Source organism: Penaeus japonicus, unplaced genomic scaffold (assembly GCF_977035675.1).
Source record: "Penaeus japonicus unplaced genomic scaffold, GWHDUDI00000001_assembly GWHDUDI00000006, whole genome shotgun sequence".
NCBI lineage: Eukaryota > Metazoa > Arthropoda > Malacostraca > Decapoda > Penaeidae > Penaeus > Penaeus japonicus.
In genome coordinates, this window is record NW_028234408.1 from 5,149,901 (window position 1) to 5,162,400 (window position 12,500).

The 12,500-nt window shown below is 41.6% G+C and overlaps 1 long non-coding RNA gene across 9 annotated transcripts in view; it reads left to right on the forward strand.

The window, feature by feature from the left end:
• The window catches only part of LOC122243687 (uncharacterized), a 111,036-nt gene that overhangs the window by 71,570 nt on the left and 26,966 nt on the right, over positions 1 to 12,500 (forward strand). Inside the window, exon 1 of one of the 9 annotated variants that reach the window (XR_015191086.1) lies at positions 8,357 to 8,445. The exons of 7 other annotated variants lie outside the window; for them this stretch is intronic. This is a non-coding gene — a long non-coding RNA (uncharacterized LOC122243687). Of the gene's footprint in view, positions 1 to 8,356; positions 8,452 to 12,500 lie in introns of those variants that run through there. One more of the 9 variants, XR_015191087.1, reaches the window with a different exon arrangement.

The window sequence follows — 12,500 nt, forward strand, 5'->3', positions numbered from 1 at the left end:
TGTAAGTATGATACTTTTATTATTTATTTTTACAATTGTGGTATTTTTATATTATGATACTTTTCCTTTTTGTAATTATCATACTTTTATAAATATTTTATATAGATCTCTTTGTTTTCCCTCAAGATTTTGTTTATACTCTTTTATAATAATCTTTATAATTTTGATACTTTTTATAATCATGATACTTTTAATAGTTATGATACTTTTTATAATGATAATAATTTTTATCACTATATAATCTTTATAGTTATGTTACTTCTATCATTCTTTTTCTTAATTTCTTGTTTTGTCATAAATCTTTCTTGTTTTCCCTTGAGACTCTAAACTTGTTTTCCTTTTCTGTAACACGCTGGAATCTGACACGTGTTGACAACCGAAATGATGCCGAGGAAATTATCTGAATCTCGATCTCTGAGTCAGCTGACATATCTGTTTCCTTATCTCTCTGACTGTCTCTTTGTTTATCTGTAGGTGCGTTTCTTTATCTGTTTTGCTTTGTGTTTGGTCAGTAGAATGTTTTTTTTTCTCTTTCTCTCGTTTTTTGGGCATACTTAAAGTACCTGTTTGTATGTATAAGGGTAGGGACTCACGTAAACATACTTGCACACATAAGCACAACACAACGTACTATGCTACACCACACAGCACAATACAACACAGCACAACACACCACCCACATACACACACACACACACACACACACACACACACACACACACAACACAACACATCACATCACATCACATCACACACACACACACACACACACACACACACACACACACACACACACACACACACACACACACACACACACACACACACAAAACACACCACACACAACACCACACAACACAACACACCGTACTCAATATACTCCCCCCCCCCCATCCCATCAAGAAAGGGGGCGCCAGAAGTCAAAACATCAAAGTCAAAGAAAAGTTGAAATAAGACAGCTTCCATCACTTTAGTCACGCGAGTACCATATAAACACGATATCGGAGCCACATTATAAAGTTACTGTTAAAAGGCGTTTTTTGCCTTGTCATGGTATGCGAAACCGAAATTGGAAAAGCATTAATAACAATAACTAAGTTTTATAGACAAAAACAAATAAAAGCAAAAACACTACAAGTTTTTTTTATCATAATAGAATGACCATAACGATAACAACAACAAACAAAAACTAATGAGTTTCATGATAGAACTAAACGAAAAAATACGAAAAAAACTATTCAAAATTCTGTATAAATCATAAAATAAATATTAAATGTGAATGACGTGAAATTTCGAAATAAAGTAGAAAATATATATTTATTTGTGTTAAAATAATTAATTTTCATAAATGGTAATCTATTAATATATTTTTTATCTCTCTCTCTGCAAGACAACAAAGACATTTAGATAAAACTCACTAAGACAGACAAGCATATTACAAACACAACAAAAACAGCAAAAAAAAGAAAAAAAAATCACATCACATAGATTAATCTGTGAAGACATTTTCCCTTTATTATCTCCATCACAATATGATAATTAACCCCCTCCTCCCCTCCCCTACCCTCTCCCTTCCCCCCGCTCATGAATAAATGAATCTCCTCGTGTGACCTCTTTCGCGGTTGTCGTGACCTCCCGTGGTTCGTGACCTGTGGTGAACTCAAGACCCGAAGCTCGCGTGACAGGCATGGTGCGTTCTCTTATGTTTGGTGTAAGGTCACAATGGGTCGCGGTACACGCATGATAAGTTAGGTTAGTTTGTTTTCTTTCTCTATTACTTTCTCTCTTTCTCTATCTCTTCTCTTTCTCTCGCTTTCTCTCTCTCTCTCTCTTCTTTCTCTTTTTTTCTCTTTCTCTCTCTCTCTCTTCTTTCTCTTTTTTTCTCTTTCTCTCTCTCTCTCTCTCTCTCTCTCTCTCTCTCTCTCTCTCTCTCTCTCTCTCTCTCTCTCTCTCTCTCTCTCTCTCTCTCTCTCTCTCTCTCGTTCTTTCGCTCTCCCTCCCTCCCCTCCCCTCCCCCCCTCTCTCCCTCCCCTCCCTTCCCTCCCCTCCCCTCCCCTCCCCTCCCCTCCCCTCCACCTCCTCCCTTCCCTCCCCTTCTTTCCATACAAGATAATAAAACATATTCGTGCACACATGATCATCAGCGACATGAAAAAAAAACATATTCCAATTAGCGAGATGGAAACGCGAGGACGCCCACACCCTCGATGTGAGATGGGCGTGTCTGTCACACTACACAAACTTATTCTGATGGAGATATATCCGCCAGTGGGCGTGTGTGTTTCTGTCTGTCGGGATGGCGGCGAAAGGAGGGACGACGGAGAGGAAATTATATTGGTGGTGATGTGTGTGTGTGGGGGGGGGGGGTGTAGGTGGGTGGGGGGGTGTAGGTGTGTGTGTGTGTGTGTGTGTGTGTGTGTGTGTGTGTGTGTGTGTGTGTATGTGTGTGTGTGTGTGTGTTCGGTTGGGGTTTGGGATCTCGCTGTACTCTGTCGATGTACATATTTCTCTCTCTATCTATCTATCACTATCTCTCACCCCTCCTCTCTCTCTCTATCTATCCCTATCTCTCGCCCCTCCTCTCTCTCTCTCTCTCTCTCTCTCTCTCTCTCTCTCTCTCTCTCTCTCTCTCTCTCTCTCTCTCTCTCTCTCTCTCTCTCTCTCTCTCTCTCTCTCTCTTCTCTCTCTCTCTCTCTCTCTCTCTCTCTCTCTCTCTCTTTCTCTCTCTCTCTCTCTCTCTCTCTCTCTCTCTCTCTCTCCCTCTCTCCCTCTCTCCCTCCCTCCCTCCCTCCTTCCCTCCCTCTCTCTCTCTTTCTCTCTCTATCCCTCACCCCTCTCTCTCTCTTTTTTCTCTCTCGCTTACTCCCTCTCTTGAATTATGATTTACAAACTTAAAGATCTTATTCATAAAACAAACTAATCTTCAGACGAAAATAAAAACGTACTAAAACAAACAACGAAGGGTACTCATGTCTCGAGCGAGGAGGTGACGTCATGTCTAAAATAATTTCTCGGCATCACACCACCGATCTCACAATGCTGCATGGACATCTACAATTGCATGATTATGTTTTCCAACACCCTTCATGCAGTGTGTAAGGAAGTTTTTTTTTGTGTTTGTTTGTCTCCGATTTTCGCTTTCTCTGTCTCTGTTTGTCTTTCTCTCTGTATATCTCTGTCTCTCTCTCTCTCTTTCTCTCTCTCTTTCTCTCTCTCTCTCTCTCTCTCTCTCTCTCTCTCTCTCTCTCTCTCTCTCTCTCTCTCTCTCTCTCTCTCTCTCTCTCTCTCTCTCTCTCTGTTTCTGTCTCTGTATCTCTCTCTCTGTCTCTGTCTCTCTCTATATATCTCTGTCTGTCTCTGTATCTTTCTCTCTCTGTCTCTGTCTCTCTCTATATCTCTCTGTCTGTCTCTGTATCTCTCTCTCTCTGTCTCTGTTTCTCTCTCTCTCTGTCTCTGTCTAACTCACCCTTTTATTTTTTGATGCCGGGAAGAATTTCAGAAAGGAAACTAGATTCCGTGTAATTGCTTGTGATAATTTTGTTTCTATTATTTGATTTATTTATTTATTCATTTTTATTCCATCAGCGTCTTTGTAAACAGAGGTCTTCAAAACAAGTTAGGAAATACCATTTTTTTTTCTCGTATCATCGGTTATCATACCATATTTAATGCTATATAAGACGCACCTTATTAAAAACAAACTTGTTTTTTGTCTTCCAGGCAAAGGTACTCTAATATAACTTTTTTTTCTTCTTCAAAGTATACCGTACGTGAATGGCAGTCAGGGACATACTCATCGTATTTATTCAGTGTTATGCCTCTTCCTCTTCCACTTCCTATCCTTTCTTGTGGTAATGACTGGTCATTTTCCATCATTATTGACCTCGATTGACCCCCATCCCCCTCCCCTTCCCCCTTCCCTCCCTCTCCCTCTCTCCCAACCCTCTCTCGCTTCCTCCCCATCCCGTTTCCCTCCCTCTCCCCTTCCTTTCCCTTCCCCCTCCCCCTCCCGTTTCCCTCCCTCTCCCCTTCCTTCCCCTTTCCCTCCCCCTCCCACTCCCCCTACCCCACCTAATCCCCTCTTTAGTCTGTCATTTAGTCTGTGTTATGGCGTCCTTCCCTTTTATTGCCAGTTCTTCGCGGATGGTATACTTTGGATTTATCTTTTGGAAAAAAAATGAATATAGATAATGATGATAAAACTGTTTATGTGTGTGTGTGTGTTTGTGGGTGTGTGTGAGCTTATGATTAAAATAAGGAAGGAATATTGAGAGAAGTGACACAAAAGTAACAAGAGAAGAATCGACAGACCTTTTATAACAACATATATATATATATATATGTGTGTGTGTATGTGTGTGTGTGTATGTGTGTGTGTGTGTGTGTGTGTATATGTTCTACCAAATGCACGTACGATTGACGCCATCCCCATCATTACGATCAAGTAACTGCTCGATCTCCCAGAATGCGTGTGTGCGAACTGCTCCTTAATCGATATTCGATGACGCAATCTTAACGCCATTCCTTCACTTCCAATCAGCTGATCTGTGACTCTGATTCGGCGAATCAATTTGCTGTTTTATGAGCGGTGGATATCTCGCGGGAAATAGCTTCGTGCTTGTGATTCTGTGCTCTGCTTTCAGGAACTGTGGAAGGTCTCTCAAGCTCTTTATTTCTTGATTTATTTTCTGTTTCTTTTATTTTGTTTTATTACTTTTCCTTGATATCTCTCTCTCTCTTTCTTTCTCTCTCTCTCTCTCTCTCTCTCTCTCTCTCTCTCTCTCTCTCTCTCTCTCTCTCTCTCTCTCTCTCTCTCTCCCTCCCACTCCTCTCCTCCTCTCCCTCCCACTCCCATCCTCTCCTTCCCACTCTTCCTCTCCTTATCCCTCCCTCTCCCCCTCCACCCCACCACTCCCTCTCCCTTCCCCTACCCTCCTTCCCCCTTATTATCCCAGCAACTAGCAAGACACACACGCCCTCTATTAACGCGCGGGTTAATAAATCCGACAAAATAGATCCTAAATCAGCTCTAAATCCCGCAGTGTTGCTCATGAATCCTCTCGGAGAAAACCGCAGTCCGTTCTCTGATCGCTCGGCATAGCTGAACCTCTGATTACATCGCCTCAGATCATGCTTGGGTTCCCCATAGCCACTTAAGAGCATCACGAACAGCTTTTAATTAAGTGTCCCTTACTACTTTTCCTTTCCTCTCACTCTCTTGTGTCTATTATGTTCTCTTCCTTCTCCCTCTCTCTTTTATCCCCTTCCCTCTCTCTGTCTCTCTGCTATCCTCTTTCCTTTTTGCCTCTCTCCTTTCCTCTCCCTCTCTCCTCTATCCACTTCCCTCTCTGCCTTTCCTTTCCCTCTTTCCCCTACCTATTAATTTCTCCCAAACCCCCTTCCCTCTGTCTTTATTATTCCCTATTCTCCCTCCCTCTTCCCTACTTACTTCCCTCAATGTCTCTCTGCCTCTGTATTACTTCCTGTACCCCCTACCCATGTCTCCCCCACTCCCTTTTCGTGCCCTTTCCTCTCCCCCTCCCTCCTCTCATCCCCTTCACCCCTTTTTCCCTTCCCTTTCTTTCCCCTTCACCCCCCTCCTTCCACCTCCCCGTCTACTCTCACTCTCCACTCCCCCCCCACCCTCTGCCTCATCCACCCTTTACCCTTATTCCACCCTCTCTTTCCACTTACTCCACCTTCTCCTCCGTCTTCTCTTCCTCCTCCTCTACTCTCCTCTTCTTCCTCCTCTCTCTACCTCTCCTTCTGCCTCCCTCCTTCTCCACCTCTCACCTTCTCCCTATCTCCCCTCCTATCCCTTTCTCCTCCTCTTCTCCTTCTCCACCTCTCTCCTCTCCACCCTCTCCTCCTCCTTCTCCCTACTCCACCCTCTCCTCTTTCTCCCTACTCCACCCTCTCCACCTTCTCCCTCTTCATCCTCCTCCTTCTCCTTCCGCTCACTCTTCCACTTTCTCCCCCTCCCCTCCATCCTCCACCCTCTCCCTCTACCTCGGCCTCCTTCGTCATACCCATTCCCCCTCCCCCTTCCTTCTTTCCACTCCTCTCCCTCTCCCCCCTCTCCCTTCCCCTTCACCCCTCCCCTCCCCCTCCCTCTCCCTTTCCTCCCTCCTCCACCCCCTTCCTCCTCCCCTCCCCTCCCCCTCCCCCTTTCCTTCTTCCCCCCTCCCCCTCCCCCAACCCCGACAACAGCCCGCCGCAGTGGTCGTATGAGTTAACGACCCGCCGTGACTCTCAGGCGAAGACCACCACTTCCGTCCTGCCTTCCCCCCCTTCCCCCCTCTCCCCTCTCCCCTTCCCTCCCCCCTCTCCTCTCTCTCCTCTTCCCTTCCCTCTTCCCTTCCCTCTCCCCTCTCCCTTTCCCTTCCCTCCACCCTCTCCCTACTCCTTCTCCCCCCTCTCCCCTTCCCTCCCCCCTCTCCATACTCCCTACTCTCGGCGCCTTCTCTCTATCTCTCTATGAAGGTATATGAAGCCTTTATCTCTGTCTCTGTGTCTCTCTCGCTCTCTCTCTCTCTCTCTCTCTCTGTCTCTCTCTCTCTCTTTCTCTTTCTATCTTTCCCTCTTCCTCTTTCTCCTCCTCCCACCACAACTCCCTCATCATCTTCTTCTTCCTCCTCCTCCTCCACTTCCACCTCTTCCTCCTCCTCCACCTCCACCTCCACCTCTTCCTCCTCATCCTCCTCCTCCACCACCTCTTCCTCCTCCTCCACCTCCACCTCTTCCTACTCGTCCTCTACCACCTCTTCCTCCCCCTCCCCCTCCCCCTCTTCTCTCCCTCCCTCTCCCCTTCTGTCGCTCCCACCGCCTCCCTCACCTACTTTTCGCGACTCTACCTACTTCCTGCACTTACCCCTTTAAGTTCATTATACTGAACTTGACTCACTTATTTGGTGTGATTTGGATATTTTATTGTTTGTTTTTGTTTTATTTTGATTCGGCGTGTTTTTGTTCGTTATGGTGTGGATATTTATTTATCTTTTATTTATTTATTTATTTATTTATTACTATTATTATTATTTTTTGGCTAACACACCTATTTGTGCACTGGTTTCCCGTCATATATATATATATATATATATATATATATATATATATATATATATATATATATATATATGTACATATATATATATATATATATATATATATATATATGTATATAAATATATATATATATATATTTTTCACTTCTCTCTTCCTTCATTTCATATTTTGATTAACCTATTTTCCTATTAATTACATTTTTTTACGCTACTATCCCTCCTCCTTCTTCTTTATCCTATCATCCTACTCAGGCCTGATATCCTATTTACGTAATTATCCCCGTATCCCGTGTCTCTGCTTACCTGCTTACCTGCTTACCTGCTTACCTGTGTTTGAGATAATCACTCGTTTCCTCGCATCTGTTACGGTTTTTCGAGAATTACGTTTTCTGTTCCTACTGACCTGCTGTCTTCCTTCCTTCCTTTATTCTTTCCTTCCTTTGCTTGCTTGCCTTGTTTTCTTTGTTTTCATTTTGTTTTCATTTTGTTATTGTTTTTTATTTCTCTCTCTCTTTGTCACTCTTTTTTTTCTCTCTCTCTATCTTTCTCTTTCTCTCTCCCTCTCTTTATCTCTCCCTGATCTCTGTTTCTCTCTCTCTCTCTCTCTCTCTCTCTCTCTCTCTCTCTCTCTCTCTCTCTCTCTCTCTCTCTATATATATATATATATATATATATATATATATATATATATTTCTCTCTCTCTCTCTCTCTATCTATCTATCTATCAATCTATCTCTATCTCTCTTTATCTTTCTCTCTCTCTCACTCTCTCTTTTTCTGTTTATTCTTCGCTTTTCTCTTTTTGGTAATTTTTGTCATCATTTGAATTGGGGGCGTGGTCTCTTTCTCGCTCTGTTCTTGTCACTCTCTCTTTTTTTTTAAATCTTCTTTCTTTCTCTTTCTTTCTGTCTCGTTCCGTCCGTCTCTCCTCCGCGAGTAGCCACGCCTTTAGATGACTTGTCATGACGTCATCTTCCTGTATCAGCCAAGTTCCGGTACTGACTCTTACCCCCCAATCCCCCCCACACACACACCCCACCCCCGCCCGTCCTTACCTCCCACTCCCACTCCCTTTCCTTCCACCTTCCTCCTCCTCCTCCTCCTCCTCCTCCACTTTCCTCCCCCCCCCCTCCCACTCCTCCTCCTCCTCCTCCTACCCTTCCCCCTCCCACTCCTTCTCACCTGCCTCCCCCACCCCCATCCATCCTCCCCACTCCCTCTCCCCCACCCCCCACCCCTTCCACCTCCCCCCCACAGGTGTTCTCCCGCTGTCGGTCGACCTTAACGCCACCGTGACCGCGCGCCGGAGAAGAACCAGCCAGTCAGTCAGCGACGAACAGCGCTACTATTCGGGTGTGTCGGCGAGTGCGTCCTATCAACGGTGTGTGTGCGTGCGTGTGTTTGTGTGTGTGTATACGCGTTTTTCTAGTGTTGTGTTTACGTGTATTTTGCGATCCGGATTCATTTAAGGGGCTTATGCGAACGGTGGATGTTTTTTTTCGACTTTCGTGAAGTGGTTATTGCGGGTGTATATGGAGACAAATGCCGGTCGAGATGCGCAGATATTTTTTTTTTCTTTTTGTAGGTTATTATTTTGATTATTTTTGGTATCGTTAGGAATTGTTTTGTGATTTTTTTGAGGAGGGGGGGGGGATAAGAGATCCTCCAGCGTGAATCATGCAGGATATTGGGACACTGTATATGCCTTTGATATTTCCCGGAATAAAACAAATAGTTTTTCTCGGATAGGCTTTTATTTCTGTATTTGTGTTATCTGTATATTACTGTTCGTTTTCACTGATATTCTACCGATTTCTTGTATATAGTGTTTTCCTTAATTCGTTTCTAAGTGTAGACATAAGTATACAGATGAATATACCCTGTCTACATATATAAGATAAACATACATAACATAACATATACACAAATGAAAACCTAAACGAATACATAATCTGCACACATAGAAGAAAACATAATACATACACACATATGAATACATAAACAAACAAACCCAACCTGCACACATACATGAAACACATCACAATATATATATATATATATATATATATATATTGCAACACATCACTATATATATATATATATATATATTTCTTTATATATATATTTACATATATGTTGTGTGTGTGTGTGAGCATCTTTCTCTCAACATGTAGGCCTACCAGTTCAGGTAGTGCAGTTGCATGACAGCGAGGGAAGTAGAGCGACCTTTAACTTGTTCTTAAATATTGACGAACAACCTCCAAGGATGAACAACCTTCCGATAACATGACTTCGTGGGAATATCTCAAGAGAACTCGACTTATTTCTCGTTTCATTCTCTCGTTCATTCTATTTCTGTTTGACTTCCTCTCTCTCTCTCTCTCTCGCTCTCTCTTTTTTTATGATTTTTTTTTCTCTTTCTTCTTGACTGTCTTTTCTTTTTCTTCTGTTTGCTCGAGTTCCTGGATGGTCATTGTGTTTTGTGATTGTTTGAAGTCGAGGAAGACAGAGTGTAAACGAAGAAGACTTTGAAGGCGAAATATTTTTCTCTCTTTCTTTCTCTCCTTTCTGGTTTATTTCCCACGTACTTTTAATCGTCTATTCCTTTTAAATCCATCTATCACTTGCTCCATTTCCCCATATTTGTTTATTTTTTTACTTTCATTTGTGTTTATTTTATTCTGTGTATTCCAATCTTTTGTTATTCTCTTCCCGGAATTTTATCACTTGAGACTTTACACTTGTTGGATCGGTTGTCTGTTTCAATATGCACAAGGATTGCCTTTTTACAAGCTCTGTACATATTTGTTATTTTTTCTAACGTTGAAAAAAAACTCGTACTTGCAAAGAAATAGCATTTGAGATCTAGAGATGTTTTATTTTCACTTTTATTTTGTATCTTAAGTTTATTTATGTTTATCCTAATCTACTTTATTTTTCTAACTCTTTATCCCTGTATTCCTTTTATATTTTCACGATTTATGTTTTATCATTTTAAGTCAGATTAGGTCACGTAAGAAGGTCAGTGACAGCTGGTCAATGTCACTTTACCTCAGTCCTCTCCCCCCCTCCCCCCTCCCCTTCCTCCTGATACACCACAACCAGAGTTCTACTTGAGCCTTTTTTTTTAGGCCACAAATATGTTCTTTTGGGTCTTCTTACAGTGAGGTAGGAGAGGATTGTGACTGTCTGTCGGTCTGTCTGTCTGTCTGTCTGTCTGTCTAATTCTATCTGTTTGTACTTTTGGTTGTCTGTTGTTTTGTTTTTGTTTTGTTTTGTTTGTGTATATTTGGTTGTCTGGTTCGTTTAACTGCTTGTATTTTTGTTTGTCTGTCTGTCCTATATGCGCTTTTTCTACCACTATCTCTCTCTCACTTCTCTCCCCCTCCTACCCTCCTTCCTCTCACTCTCCACATCCTCTCCTCCCTTCCTCTTTCTTCCCACCTCCTTCCCATCCTCCTACCCTCTCCACCTCCCTCCCTCCTCCCTTCCTCTACCTCTCCACCTCCTTCCCATCCTCCCTCCTTCCCCATCAGCCCTCCCTCCCCCTATTTCTCTCTCTCTCTCTCTCTCTCTCTCTCTCTCTCTCTCTCTCTCTCTCCTTCTATCTATCAGCAGCTACGGTCTCTTTGCGTGTGGAAGGAGTTTCTCAGCTTAATTCCCATCATAGTCCATCTATCCATTATAAACTTTCCCGTCTCAAGTTTTCTCCTAAAGTTTTTATTTTTATTTTATCTTCATTTCTTATTCCATTGATATTCGAGGCATAAGTTGGCCTTTAAGCTTTGATTTGTCCATTGGCCAGATTAGTGTGGTATGTAATAGGAGTGTAGAGTTATATTGGTAGGTATTTGTGTTTTCTTTTTCTAGTAACTAATTTTTTAAAGATTTTATCCTCAATATGATTAGATTAGAATCATAATTTAGGGTATGAGATGCATCACTTAGGAGATTTTATATGATTTAAGATTTTGTAATAAGCCGATAAACAAGGGAATTTATTTATTCGCATGACAATCACACCGGTGTCAGAATTTGCAAAGAAATTCAGAAATATGAATATTACTACCCAAAGGGACAGACTTCTCGGAATATATATTTAGCAAAAAAAGAAAAAAAAATAATAGTGATAAAAATAAATGAATAAAATAAAATAATAATAATAAAAATAAACGAATTAACCCGCTGTTAACCCAAAATAAGCATTATTTATCCATCGCAAATATTTCCGTCTCACGCTGTACCTATTCCCTCGATTAGCAATATTTTCCCACGGTTGTGTTCCCACCCTAAACAAACCTTTATAAAGAAATAAGAAAATAAACCACATTGAGGTTTGTGAATTACTTCTATGCCTTTTTATCCCTTCTTTCTTTAGCTGTAAGTAAGATATAAATAAACCATACATCCGGCGTCACTCTGACGGTGACAGAAGCGGTGATTATAGACACCTCTAATTATCACTGTCAAAATAACCCTCTTTTATATATGGGGTGTTGTGGGTTAGGGAGCGCAGATGTCTTGGATTTTTTTGTGAAGTTTATTTGGAAGTTTGATTTGTGTGTATCTGTCTATTCAACTGTTTGTGTATAGATATGTATTTGGATAGGTTTATGTTTTTTTTTTTTTTTTTTTTTTTTTATTCTGTCTCCTAATCTATACATTTGGGTCATATAACTGTCAATCAGTCTACCTATGAAGGTGATTATTACTGTCAAAATATCCTGCGGTTTATTATTATTTTCTTTTATAGATAATTCTTTTTCTGTCCACCTATCAGTGTGTGTGTGTGTGTGTGTGTGTTTATGTTTAGGTCCCTATCTCTGCCTATATACCTGTCTGCTTATTTACCTTCTTAACTACCTATCTATAGCCATATCAGTAATGTTTTTAAAATCTTTTTTGTAAAGTTAGTTAAGTGATCTGTCATACTCTCCATAACTCCAAACATGGCAATTCAGATAACATCAATATTCAAAAAGCCCCAAATTCCTTCATAAAAATCAAAGCCACTTAAAAAAAAAACATCAATAATATTCAACTAACAACAACAACACAACAAAACACCCTTTTCAATTCATCCCATAAACATCCGGGTATTCGGAAACCCGCGTTGAGTTGCACTGGAATCCAAACAGCTGACAGAGAAGGAGAACTCAGGCTCAGCAACCATTCCACGCTTTGACCTTTGACCCCTCTGGAGCGATGACCTAGAGAGGTGACAGTGATGTGGTGCTTCTTCTTGTGTGTGTGTGCGTGTGTGTGTACGTGTGTGTGTGTGTGTGTGTCTTTCTCTCTTTGTGTTTTGTATTGTGTGATGTTTGGCGTGTGTGTGTGTGTGTGGTTTACTGTTTTGACTTTTTGTGTTTATTTTTTTTATTTTTTTTTATTAAGTGGATAGAGTAATTCGTATTGGTGGTTTGTTATTGCTGATTA